The sequence below is a fragment of the Triturus cristatus genome, chromosome 4_2, assembly GCF_964204655.1.
Source record: "Triturus cristatus chromosome 4_2, aTriCri1.1, whole genome shotgun sequence".
Taxonomy (NCBI): Eukaryota; Metazoa; Chordata; class Amphibia; order Caudata; family Salamandridae; genus Triturus; species Triturus cristatus.
Genome location: NC_140586.1, coordinates 980676492 through 980689420, shown reverse-complemented (window position 1 = coordinate 980689420; position 12929 = coordinate 980676492). Strand labels below are relative to the sequence as shown.

At 43.7% G+C, this 12929-nt stretch overlaps 1 long non-coding RNA gene across 1 annotated transcript in view; it reads left to right on the top strand.

The window, feature by feature from the left end:
- Positions 1–12261, top strand: part of LOC146839204 (uncharacterized) — a 118857-nt gene extending 106596 nt beyond the window's left edge. The window contains exon 7 of the long non-coding RNA XR_014960806.1: positions 10666–12261. This is a non-coding gene — a long non-coding RNA (uncharacterized LOC146839204). The remainder of the gene's footprint in view (positions 1–10665) is intronic.
- The last annotated feature ends 668 nt before the right edge of the window (positions 12262–12929 follow it).

The following is a 12929-nucleotide window of genomic DNA, read 5'->3' as shown; positions in this document are numbered from 1 at the left end:
CATGTGTATGCATTTATCTAGCCATATGCAACATTTAAAGCTATTAGTGCACGTTTATTTAAGCGCAAACCACAATAACATCACGTAAACAACATATATTTTTCTTAATATACAACACACTTAGTTCACTTTATTATAGCCATGCAGATGCATTCCCACGTGTATTTTTCTCTGTTAATAAGGTTGATTAATAAAACATCAACTTCACTCCATTAATTATTATAATTAATTATTAGTCTTTTTAATAAAACATACATAAATGAAATAATATTTCATTTTAAAATATTTTCTCCGCTTCTTCAATAGCACCTCATTAAAAAGCATTGCAGTTAATAGAAGGTTTTAAGACTTTAGTTACATTATAAATCATTTTGTCATGGTACCATACTCATTTTAGGAATTGTGGTGTGTTCTAAGGTGATTTTACCATGTGAAAAAGCCTTCTGCTGGGATATCATGAATCATGTTTGAGAGAAAACTATTTTCTCATGATTTTCCCACAGAGGTTTGGAAGGTGATCTATAAGCTAAACTGAGAGCATATTTTCTGTAAATTCACATTATCTTTTTCAGTCATGTGAGAATGAAGTCTGACATTCTCAGTAAAACATGTACATCCAACAAGGGCAGAGACTGTCAGTTGATTCCGTTGTGTTCTACTGCAGCTTCCCAGAGTGTTCTAAAGAACAACTAGAGCGCTAACAGTCCTACTTATGACAAATGTATGGCACACCTGAAGCCATCTTGATTGGAATAAAGTGGTAACTCTTAAAACATTTAATTTAAAAAGGAACAAAATGAGGGGGTTAATTTTGCCATAGAAAGTATGATTAGTGCAGCAGAAAGAAAAATGAGGGCACCTTTTGAGTGACTTCTCAAATCCTCTTCTATTTCATTAAAAAATTCTGACATGCAGACTGAAACATGCACTTTTAATACCAGCAGCAGACTTCCCTGGTGAGCAGTAGCTTTACTACAGTGATCTAATGAGCAACTAGAGTGCTAACATTCAGAATTTATGGCAAATGTGTGACACATGTGAATCTCTTCTTGATGGAACCAAAGTAAAAAACTGAAAGTATTTCCTACTGAGGAGACTGCAGTAAATGAGGAAATTAGGAAACTTCATAACAAATAAATCTACCAAGATGGCCACCAGAGACAATAGAGCCCAAATGTAGCACAAATATCACCCAGATGTAGCCCAAGTATAGCCCAATGACAGAATGTCCCAGAGTGTTCTAACGAACAACTAGAGCGCTAACAGTCTTACTTATGACAAAAGTATGGCACACCTGAAGCCATCTTGATTGGAATAAAGTGGTAACACTTAAAACATTTAATTTACAAAGGAAAAAAATGAGCGGGTTCATTTTGCCATAGAAATTATGATTAGTGCTGCAGAAAGAAAAATTAGGGCACATTTTGACTTCTCAAATCCTCTTCTATTTCATAAAAAAATTCGGACATGCAGACTGAAACATGCACTTTGAATACCAGCAGCAGACTTCCCTGGTGAGCAGCAGCTTTACTACAGTGATCTAATGAGCAACTAGAGTGCTAACATTCAGAATTTATGGCAAATGCGTGACACATCTGAATGCTTTCTTGATGGAACCAAAGTAAACAACTGAAATTATTTCCTACTGAGGAGACTGCAGTAAATGAGGAAATTAGGAAACTTCATAACAAATAAATCTCCCAAGATGGCCACCAGAGACAAACGAGCCCAAATGTAGCCAAAATATCACCCAGATGTAGCCCAAGTATAGCCCAATGACAGAATGTCCCAGAGTGTTCTAACGAACAACTAGAGCGCTAACAGTCTTACTTATGACAAAAGTATGGCACACCTGAAGCCATCTTGATTGGAATAAACTGGTAACACTTAAAACATTTAATTTACAAAGGAACAAAATGAGCGGGTTCATTTTGCCATAGAAATTATGATTAGTGCTGAAGAATGAAAAATTAGGGCACTTTGAGTGACTTCTCAAATCCTCTTCTATCTCATTAAAAAATTCTCATATGCAGACTGAAACATGCACTTTTAATACCAGCAGCAGACTTCCATGGTGAGCAGTATCTTTACTACAGTGATCTAATGAGCAACTAGAGTACTAACATTCAGAATTTATTGCAAATGTGTGACATATCTGAATACCTTCTTGATGGAATCAAAGTAAAAAACTGAAAGCATTTCCTACTGAGGAGACTGCAGTAAATGAGGAAATTAGGAAACTTCATAAAAAATAAATCTCCGAAGATGGCCACCAGAGACAAAAGAGCCCAAATGCAGCACAAATATCACCCAGATGTAGCCCACATGTAGCCCAATGACAGAAGTGTGCAAAACACTTATTTTTTGTGTATTTGCAGTTTTATATAGTGCAGACTTGTCAGGTATTGGAGTGCTTTACATGAGCATTGGTTACATCACACAAGATCAAATCCATTTTGGTTGTAGACATGGGAAGATTAAGTGATTTGACCAGAATCAGAGAATGTTGAGCTGAAGCAGAAACTCCAACCTAGTTCCCCAGTTGCAAAGTCTGCAGCTCTGGAAGTAACACCACATCCTCTCCCCTAAGTGCAACATTTAATCAAGTGGTCAACTGGATAAAAAAAAAAGGATTACAAATTATTTAAAAGTTCTTTGTCGCTATTTGAAAACTCAGAAAACATATCCTCATTTTAGTTTTTTAGAGCACTAACCATAATTTTGATGCAAATAAGACCCTCTCACATATGAAATTTGTAAAGGAAATGCTCTAGGTATTACAGTTTTGATTACATCAAGATGACGTCAGGCGTTCCACACTTTTGTAATAAATATAGAATGTTAGCAATCTAGTTGTTCATTAGGATACTGTTGAGAGGCAGAGGCCAGGGGCACGGACTCTGAAAATTGAGGGCAGGTAGGAGAGTGCAGAGGCAACAATTTGACCACACTGGGCAGGCAGGAAGGGCAGTGGCAGCACAAGAGACTATGGAGGGCAGTGGAAATGGGGCAGGGGCAACAAACCAACAATACAGGACTGGCAAGAGAGGCTGTGGCAATATAATAGACCATTGTGGGCAGAAGGAAGAGCAGTGGTAGTACAACCATACATGCCAACAGACCCGTTTCAGCCAGGAAACGTCCAATGTTTTAAGCTCAAATGGGCTTTATTTGATCTGTCTCCTGTCTACAATCTCCTCTTTTTCAATGTAACTCAAAGGGGAAAATCAATACCCCAGTTTTTTTTCAAAATCTCCCTCTTACCAAGTTCAAAATGTTCGCAAGTATGATACATTGGATCATGGTAGGCAAGAGGAATTGGGGTAGGGACATGGACTCGGATAACAGAGGACAGGAGGGACATGGAGAGGTGCACCAAACTGACCCTACAGGGCAGGCATCAGGGTTTGCAGCAGCACAATACACCACACAGGGCATGTGGGACGGGAGTGCAGCACAACAATGCATAGAAAGCAATAGGGAGGGGACAGGACCATGCACATGGACAACAGAGAACAGAGGGGAAAGAGGCAATGGTAGCTAGCTGACCATAATGGACAGACAGGAAAGAAGGCTGCAGCATAACAGACCATAAAGGGCAGGAGGGACGGATCAGGGGCATTACAATGGAACAGACAAGTCAGGAGGGAGGGAATAGGGGTCTGCACATGGAAACAGAGGGCTGGGGGCAAGGGGGCAGGGCAGGAGCAGCAAGATGACCATGGAGGTCAGGCAGGATGGGCACTGGAAACAAGACACACCATGGAGAGCAACAGTGAGACTATGATGGCATACACACAGACCATGGAGGGAAGGTGGGAGGGGGTCCGGGGCAGCTAGCCGACCACACAGGGAAGGTGGGAGCGGCCATGGCAGCACAGAAGACCATGCATGGCAAGCGGGAGGGTTAGTGGCAGCACAATGGCTATGATGGGCAAGAAGGAGGGTGCAGGGGCATGCACAAAGGACCATGGAGGATAGAAGGGAGGGTCAGGACCTGGGCACAGACAAGAGAGTTCAAGGGAAGGGTTCTCACAACAGATCACGTGGGGCAGGCAGGAAGAGCAGTTGCAGCACAAAAGACCAGGGAGGGTAGAAGGGTGTGGCAGTAAAATGGACCATGGAGGACTGGAGGAAGGGGATAGGGGCATGGCATGTGGACAGGCATGGTGGAGGTGGCAGGAACAGGTTACAGTCATCTGACAATGCTAGGCAGGTGGGAGGGGAGTGGCAGCGCAACAGAACACTCAGAGTAGATAAGAGTGGCAGGTCCATGGAACATGGTGGACAAAAAGGATGGAGAAGGGGCATGCACAAAGACATCGGAGAGCAGGGGGAAGGAGAATAGGGGCAGCAAGCTAAGGACAGAGGCTAAGCAGGAGGTCAATGATGGGCCATAGAATTGGGCAATGGAGGGCAGGAGGGCAGGAGGAGTGGACTGGTACATCATGCTAAATGGAGGGCAGTGGCAGCACATCAGACCATGCATGGCAGGAGGGAGGAGGCTAGTCCATGGATTCAGACAACAGAGGATAGGGAGGAGGTGAATGGGGCAGCAAGCTAACTGTTCAGAAAAGGTGAGTATTAGGAACTTTATTGTTTTTAAAATATGTGTCTGTGCGAACTACTTAAAATATGAACAAGTATGCAGCATAATCTCTCTTTTATTCAGGAAAAAGAGGACGTTTGTGACTGTGAATCCGGGCTCACTTGGCAGAAACACCCCCTGACCCTCCACCCCCCATCGCAAAATGTAATGCCCGTGAAAGGGGTAGGTGGACGCAGTGTTATATAGAACATAGTCCTGAGAGCACGATTGAAAATGAAAACTAGATATAGTATATGGTATAAACTATGCACCAAAAAGTGTGATATGAGATGAACAGGGGCTTGAAATATAATATGCAATACATTGTGCTTAATGACAGATTCATTGGAGAGCGCAAGATAGTACAGGCACTAGCGCGTGCTATGAGATATGCGCCTTGGAATGTAATATGCACAGGGCAGTGTTGTGTAACCTAACTAGTCTCTAAAGTTGTAATATAAAATATGTGCTTGGGAGTGTAACATTGCATATGTACTGTGACAAAAATATGGATCCCAGATTGTAATGAAATATGAATGAATGAAATATTATTTGTAATGCGCAGCTATGCCCAGTGGGCGTCAAGGCGCCTAAACCAAATGTGTAGCTGATAGCAGACAGAAACAGAGCCTACTGGTATGCCTTAACGAAGAGCCATGTTTTCAAGGACTTCCTAAAGAGGTCAAGGGAAGGAAGTCGCTTGATTTCAAGGGGGAGTGAATTCCACATAAGAGGTGCTAATATGGAAAAGGCTTTAGAGCCCCATCTAGCCTTCTTGGCTCTAGGGATTACCAGTTGGTATTGTTCACTGGAGCGTAAGTGTCTACTTGGAACATATCTGGTAAGTAATGAACCAAGAGCATCAGCTGAGCCTGCAGTTAGAGCCTTAAATGTAAGGCAAAGAAGTTTAAAAGTGATCCTTGACGGAATGGGGAGCCAATGGAGGTTCTTCCTCGCTACGGTCATTGATGACAACCAGGGCAAGGCAAGGGCGAACCGCGCTGCAGCGTTCTGTATGACCTGTAGACGCTGGAGCAGGCCCTTGTTAGCCCCGGCGTACACGGAGTTACAGTAATCAAGCCTTGAGCCAACAAGGGCAATCACCACCTGTTTCCGCGCCTGTGGGGACAGATAGTTCACAATCCTTTTTAGGGTCTTAATGACCCCCCAGCAGGTCGCCACCGTTCTATTCACCTGTAGCTCCATGGAGAGCTGTGTGTCGAAGATGACACCTAGGTTTCTAGCAGATTTGGTAGGTATAGGGCAGCTGCCTAAAGAGGGGGGCCACCAATCATCTGACCATATATCCTGGTCCTTGCCAAAGACCATATGTATGGCATAGCGCTGTGCGTTATAACATAGGCATCGAGGAAGGCACGTTAGATGGGGCAATATAACCTGTGCGAAGGCAAGTGTGGCATGACATATTCACGGGGTGGTGTTACAGTGCACATGGGCTAGAGAGTGTCATAGCATACGCACTAGCTGGTGGAATACAACACAGAGGTGTGTGGCACTCGGCGGGCACTGGTGGGTGTAACACAGCATTGGGCTCAGCCAGGAGCACGCTGTGACTCTCAAGTGAGGTTCATCTCCTTTCCAGAGAGTAAAATTAAAAGTATTACACATCCGGCGGTGGATGTGTGTTTTATTAACCGTGAGGGGGGTTTCTTGCATAGTTTGGGTCGAATTTTGTCGAATCCCCTTTGAATGACTTGATGGGCGTGTAGTAAATGTGCCCGTCAATAGCTACCCATGTTTGTATAAATAAACGACAAGGGTGTCTACTTCGAGAGTACCCACCGGCGGGGGCGCCGGGATTAGGCATGGTAGGGCGTCAGACACGTCAGAACTTCACTAGCGGTGTAAATACATTCCACGTGGATTCATTGTATGCATAGTCGCCTTTTAATGAATATCACGCTAATCGTCATGGTGATAGGTACATATAGTTTGTCCAGCATGTCCTAGGTGTTTCTATAAATATATATATATTTTAAATATTAAAAAACAAAGGCCGGCCCCGGGGGATGGGGTCCCTTGGGCCATAAGTGGCCTGAGGAGGGGGGCAACGCAGCCTCTTCCTAAAGAATAAAAAAAAAAAGGCCATGACCCGGGGGTTGGGGTCCCTGGCGCCGATTAAGGACTTGAGAGGGGGGTCACGCGGCCCCCTTCCAAATTTATTTTCAACAAAAAAAATTAGGGTGCAGGCCCTGGGGGATGGGGTCCCCAGGGCCAATAAATTAGAAAAAGAAGGGGGGCCACATAGCCCTCCTTCTTAAAAAAATAAAATAAATAAAAGACCGGCATCACGCCGGAGGCCATGCCCCCTCCTTGCAGCACTCTGCAAACGCGCCTCCTGGCCAATTGTAGGTTGGGGAATTAATTCCCCTTCAAAACTGAGGGTCCCTGAGGGCCAACTAGCCCAACAGGTATCCCCATTATGCGCCAGGGAGCTGCGTTGCAGACAGGTGTTCTGAGGCCACGCCCCTTTTTACACCTCTATGCCACGCAGCTCTGTGGTGCTTACTAGAGGTACCTAGTGGGCTAGTTTGACCCTAGGGACCATTAGGATTCAAGGGGACTTAATCTCTCAACTTAGAACGGCCACTGGGCGCGTTTACACAGTGGTCAAGGGAGGGTATGGGGCCTGAGGTGACATGTGCAAACACGCCCTGTGGTGCGTTTTAAGTTGGGGAAATAATTCCCTTTCAATCCTGAGGGACCCTGGAGGCCAACTAGCCCACCAGGTGCTTCCAGTAAGCGCCACTGCTCTGCGTTGCAGAGAGGTGGTGCAGGCCGTGCCCCTTTTTACACCTCTCTGCAATGGCGCTTACTGGACGTACCTAGTGGGCTTTTTTGCCTCTAGGGACCCTCAGGATTCAAGGGGACTTAATCTCCCAACTTAAAACGGCCACAGGGTGTGTTTACACAGTGGGGAAGGGAGGGGACGGGGCATGAGGTGACATGTGCAAACACGCCTTATGGCACGTTTTAAGTTGAGGAAATAATTCCCCTTCAATCCTGAGGGCCCCTGGGGGCTAACTAGCCCACCAGGTGCTTCCAGTAAGTGCCACTGAGCTGCGTTGCAGAGAGGTGGTCCAGGCCGTGCCACTTTTCACACCTCTCTGCAACGCAGCTCTGTGGCGCTTACTGGAGGTACCTAATGGGCAAGTTGGACACTAGGGACCCTCAGGATTCAAGGGGACTTAATCTCCCAACTTAAAACGGCCACAGGGCGTGTTTACACAGTGGGGAAGGAAGGGGACGGGGCCTGAGGTGATGTGTGCAAACACGCCCTGTGGCGCGTTTTAAGAGGTAGTTTTAATCCCCTGCCCTATTATATTCTAGGGGCTTACAGAGGAGGTCATGCTAATCACTGGGGGACCCCAACGCATAATGTTCCCTAGTGTATGTAGGTGTTTTCACTGTATTCTGAGTGTCTTTTAACATAGCACTGGCTCTAGGACTGGTTAGTCAGACTCAGTTACCACCAGTATCAGTCTGAAAAAGTTGAGGGTACAGGATGATTTTGCAACAAGGCTTCTTTCTGCTCTTCTGTTTGTTCTTTCTGCACGTTATCCTTCTTCCTGCACTTTTCTTCGTCTTTGAGGACTTCTGTTGCTTCTTTCTGCATTTCTTTTTTTTCTTTCTGTGCGCTTTTTCTTCTTTCTTCACATGTCCTATTGCTGTAGGCATAGTTAGAAATTAGCATTTCAAAAACCTTTGAAAACATAGGTTTCAGGCACGTTATAGTTAGGAATTAGCATTTAAAAAACCTTACAAATTCACTGATAAAACCATGGTTTCAGGGGCGTTATAGTTAACTGGACTTTTCACTCGTACAAAACCATTGAAATTCCCGCGTTATAGTTAGTTCAGCTAACTATAACTCGCGCGCCCGCAATGCACTGCTGATGACATCACATATTACATCACTCATGACATGGTCAGTGACATCACTCATGACATCACTGATTACATCATCCTTGTGATAGAGTGGCAGATCTCCTCTACCCCTAATAAAACCTTTGATACACACATTCAAAAATAGAAACTAACATTTTCAAAACAATGGACATACCAATACCAGTTACAACAACCTATTCAGTAATTCTAAAATCCACATACACATCCACTCATTCACCAACAGTCCTATACAGTCACTCATACATGTACTCACTCATCATATTTACTCATACACCTATACATCCTGTTACACAACGCCACTCATCCATAGAGTTACTCACACACAGTCACTCATGCTAATAAAGAATCAAACATCCATTTGCTTCCATATACAGTTAAACACACACCACACACTTACTTCTACAGAAACTTACACATACTTAGTCTTTTAAACAATCACTTATAGAAACACATACTTATTCATACAGGAACTCTTCCAATCTCTCACTCTCCCATATACTCACTTATATACACCAATAGTCACAAATGCTAGTTTAAAACATACGTAGTTACTCATAAAGACACTTTTGAGACAGTCATTCACTCACTAACACACCCATGCACACACTCATCTACCCATACAGTCCTACACACATGCTGTCTTCAACACATACAAACAGTGAGTCACTCATTCATGCACCTATGCACTACGTATTACCCCCCACCGAACCCTACAAACACTCAGACACTCATACCGATACTCAAAAAACGAACTAATAACCTATATAGAAACTCATGTAGCTACTCACCAACCCATGCAGCCACTTATACACAAATATATTTACATATTTAAACATTACTCACTAAGCCATGTATTCACTAAGATACACTTAATCAGTCAGTTATACAATCAATTTTTCAAAAACAAATCATCCATTTAGACACTTATATACCCATTTATTCTTCCATCGACCCTGAGATATACATATATAAAACATATGTAATTTTCAGAAAAACACACATTCACTGGATGATGTCATCAGTGATGTCATTTGAGATGTCATCAGTGATGTCATCAGTGATGTCACTGACCATGTCATGAGTGATGTAATATGTGACGTCATCAGCAGTGCATTGAGGGCGCGTGAGTTATAGTTAGCTGAACTAACTATAACGCAGGAATTTCAATGGTTTTGTACGAGTGAAAAGTCCAGTTAACTATAACGCCCCTGAAACCTATGGTTTTTTCAGTGAATATATATATATATATATATTTTATCAAGCCGAAGCGCAAACACAATCAATGAAAGCAAAGTACCCTATGCAGTAGCAGTCGGTGGTGGGAGTGCTGGCGGGCGGTGACATGGGGAGGGGCAGGGTGGGTGGCAAGTAAACTATGTAGTACGGCCAAATACAGGTAAGTAAACATAAAAATAAATAAAATGATTTTCATTGTGCGCACTGCACTGCCAAATGCGATGCAGTGCGTGCAACAAAATTTGTTTTATTTATTTATATGTATTGTTTAATTACCTCTGATTGTCTGTAATCCATAGTTTACTACCCATACCCTGCACCTTTCTATGTCACTGCCCGGCAGCACTCCCACCACTGACCGCTACTGACCTGATGTCGTATTACCATCTATAATATAAGCAATGATCATTGGATCCGATAAATAATCAGCCTTTTTCTAGTACCCAGGGCAGGGTGAAAGTAAAATTGATCATTTGCCCTCATGTAACAGACAGAGTATGGCCAGTGCCACCGGCCGTAATACAAAAATATGAGCTTCCCCACCTGCAGACAGCAGTAGTAAATTAAACTAACGTGAGTCTGCATCATGTGACTCATATCTGTTTATCTTGGGTGTAAGCTTAGCTGACTGAGCTGGCATGCCGGCTACAACAAGGTTATGTAATTGCGCTGAACTAGAGATAAGAACAACACGACTGGTGTGTACTGGAGTACATAGTACGAGTATAATGTCGGAAACTCCCACAAATGTTAGAGTCCGAGGAAGTAGGAGTATAGATACTTACCACCAAATCACAAATGTTATGTACTGTGCTTGCTAGTGATACTGTGACACTGTGTTGAATGAATTTAGTGTTTCTGTTTTGCTAAGAGTATTGGTTACAAAATGTTCTTTTTCTTTCTTGATATAGATACTTCTTCCACACCTAAACCAACGAGGAAGGAGTTGGCAGCCAGGGTCCAGCGCCGTAAACTGTAGGCCATTTGCGATGAATTTCGCCAGCTGGTGGCTCAGGCGGAGGAGGAGGAGGAGGCGGCTGCAGCCTCCTCCAATGCCCCGGGCCCCAGTCAGGCCTGCCTCCAGTTTTACGGCGCCGTGGTCCGGCAGCCGCCTGTCACCGTGCCTCCATCTCTACCACTGCTGCCCCCCACCCTGCATGTAACTGCAGGGCATTTCGCCTCCGGCTGCTCCGCCGGATGGCCCGCTTGGAGGAGCACCTAGAGGAGCGTGTAAAAATCCTGGTGGATAAACACCGGAAGGCCCGCCGACTATAGGACCTTGTCATTTGACCCTTTTTCAATTCCTTTTGTTGGTGGGTAGGTTTTTGGCGTTGGGGTTTCACTTACGGACATTTGGGACTTTCACTTTCGTTTTGGACATTGGTTGGGGTTAGGGAGGGGGGTGGGTTAGGGCAGAGTGGGATAGTTTATTTTTGTTAGGGTAAATTACATTTTATAATATTTACTTAAACATACGATGTTAATGTTTTGTGGTGGGTTACTGTTTTCCGAATTCAATTTAAGTCACATGGTTTGTTACATTGTTTCCTTGCTGTTGCATGACCGCAGCCAGTGTTTGATTTAAAGGTCTGTCGATTTTGTAACAAACAAACAGATAGATGCGGTACCCCTCACTGAGTTATTTTTTAATTGTCATACTAGTACTGTCAGTCTCTCCTCCTAGTCCATTATACCTCCCACCAAACGTATCTTACCTGTGATTGATGATGATGAAGTTCGGCACACTGATGGCTGCATGGTTGGTTTCCCAAATGAATGGAGAAGATACCATTATTGTGGTAGTAGTAGACACTGGCAATAGCATTTGAAAAAAGAAAGAGAAAGTCACTTGACTGAGACAGACTGTGGGAGGAGTAGTAGAACAAAGCAAAGTACAGCATGGGTGGGCAAGCAGAAGAAGATCCTTGCCCTGCCTTAGTTGAAATTCAATTAGTGTTGCTTTCACCACATCTGCCCCAGCAAGCGTGTGATCAATTGTTGGTGTACATTTAATGTAGTCATATCACACCTCAATATAAATCACACAGCCTGGGGGAAGAGGGTTAGGGATTGATAAATGGATTGGAAGGAGGGTTTTGGGAAAGGTTTGACAAAGAAAAACAGACAGTATGCATGGACACAACAAAAGTAAAACACAATCTTGTAAGACGACCATTATCCATTATCAAAGAAATCTATAAAGTGAGAAAAAGGAAATGCATGCATGATGATGAAGAGAACTTGATGGTTAATGATAATGAGTTGTACTTACTAACTACTACTATACAATTAGACAGTACAGGGCAGAAATTATTAATATGAAATTTGCCTTGCCTGTCTGCCGCCCTCAGACCGAACCAAATTACATGCTGTACCGGGCTTACTTTTATTTTTCAAGCTAGCAAAGGAAATGAAAAAAACTGTTGTAGGGATCAATTACCAAACAAACCACAACACACAGTCGTAATGATTGAAGAGAAAAAAGGAATCAAATAAATTTAAAGACGAATGATGAATGATACTAAAGTTACTGTATTTTCCTGGTCCAAATGTGGAGTTGCATCATTCTCATCATTCCTCTTGGTCCTCCCTTCCATGGACACTCCGCACATCAATCTTGGGTACCACTGCCTGCCTGATGTGGATTGGTAAGGTAAGTGTGAGTTGTTTCTCCCACTATAGCACAGGTTAAAGGACGGCCTGTAAGTGTAGATGGAAAACAAAATAACTGAATTAACAAAAATAAACTCAATTACAGTGGAGTGCAAGAAGAGAAGAGAAGACTCTTGAGAGAACACTTTCAGACTGCGGCGGCTTGTATAGGATACATAGTGTCTACTCTACAGCATTAAGCTACAACGGGACAGGAGCCAGCACAGCCACAGAACAGGCCAACCACAGCACAGGCCAGGCACCCTACCCCATTTACCTTAAATGTTGACTGAGCCAGACAAAAGGCATATGCACTGCAGCAACCTAGCATTTTCCAAATGAAGTGACTAAATCAATGCGCCACTGTCCCTCATACCACTACACTCTACTCCAGTCCACACCACTACACGGACATGTAGCCTAGGTCTGCTGTGGTTCTTGTTGAAACTGTTTACCTTTTAAGGCAGTCCATGAAACGCAGTTATTCCATCAATTATCTCCGATCCAACTGACTGACTGTGTG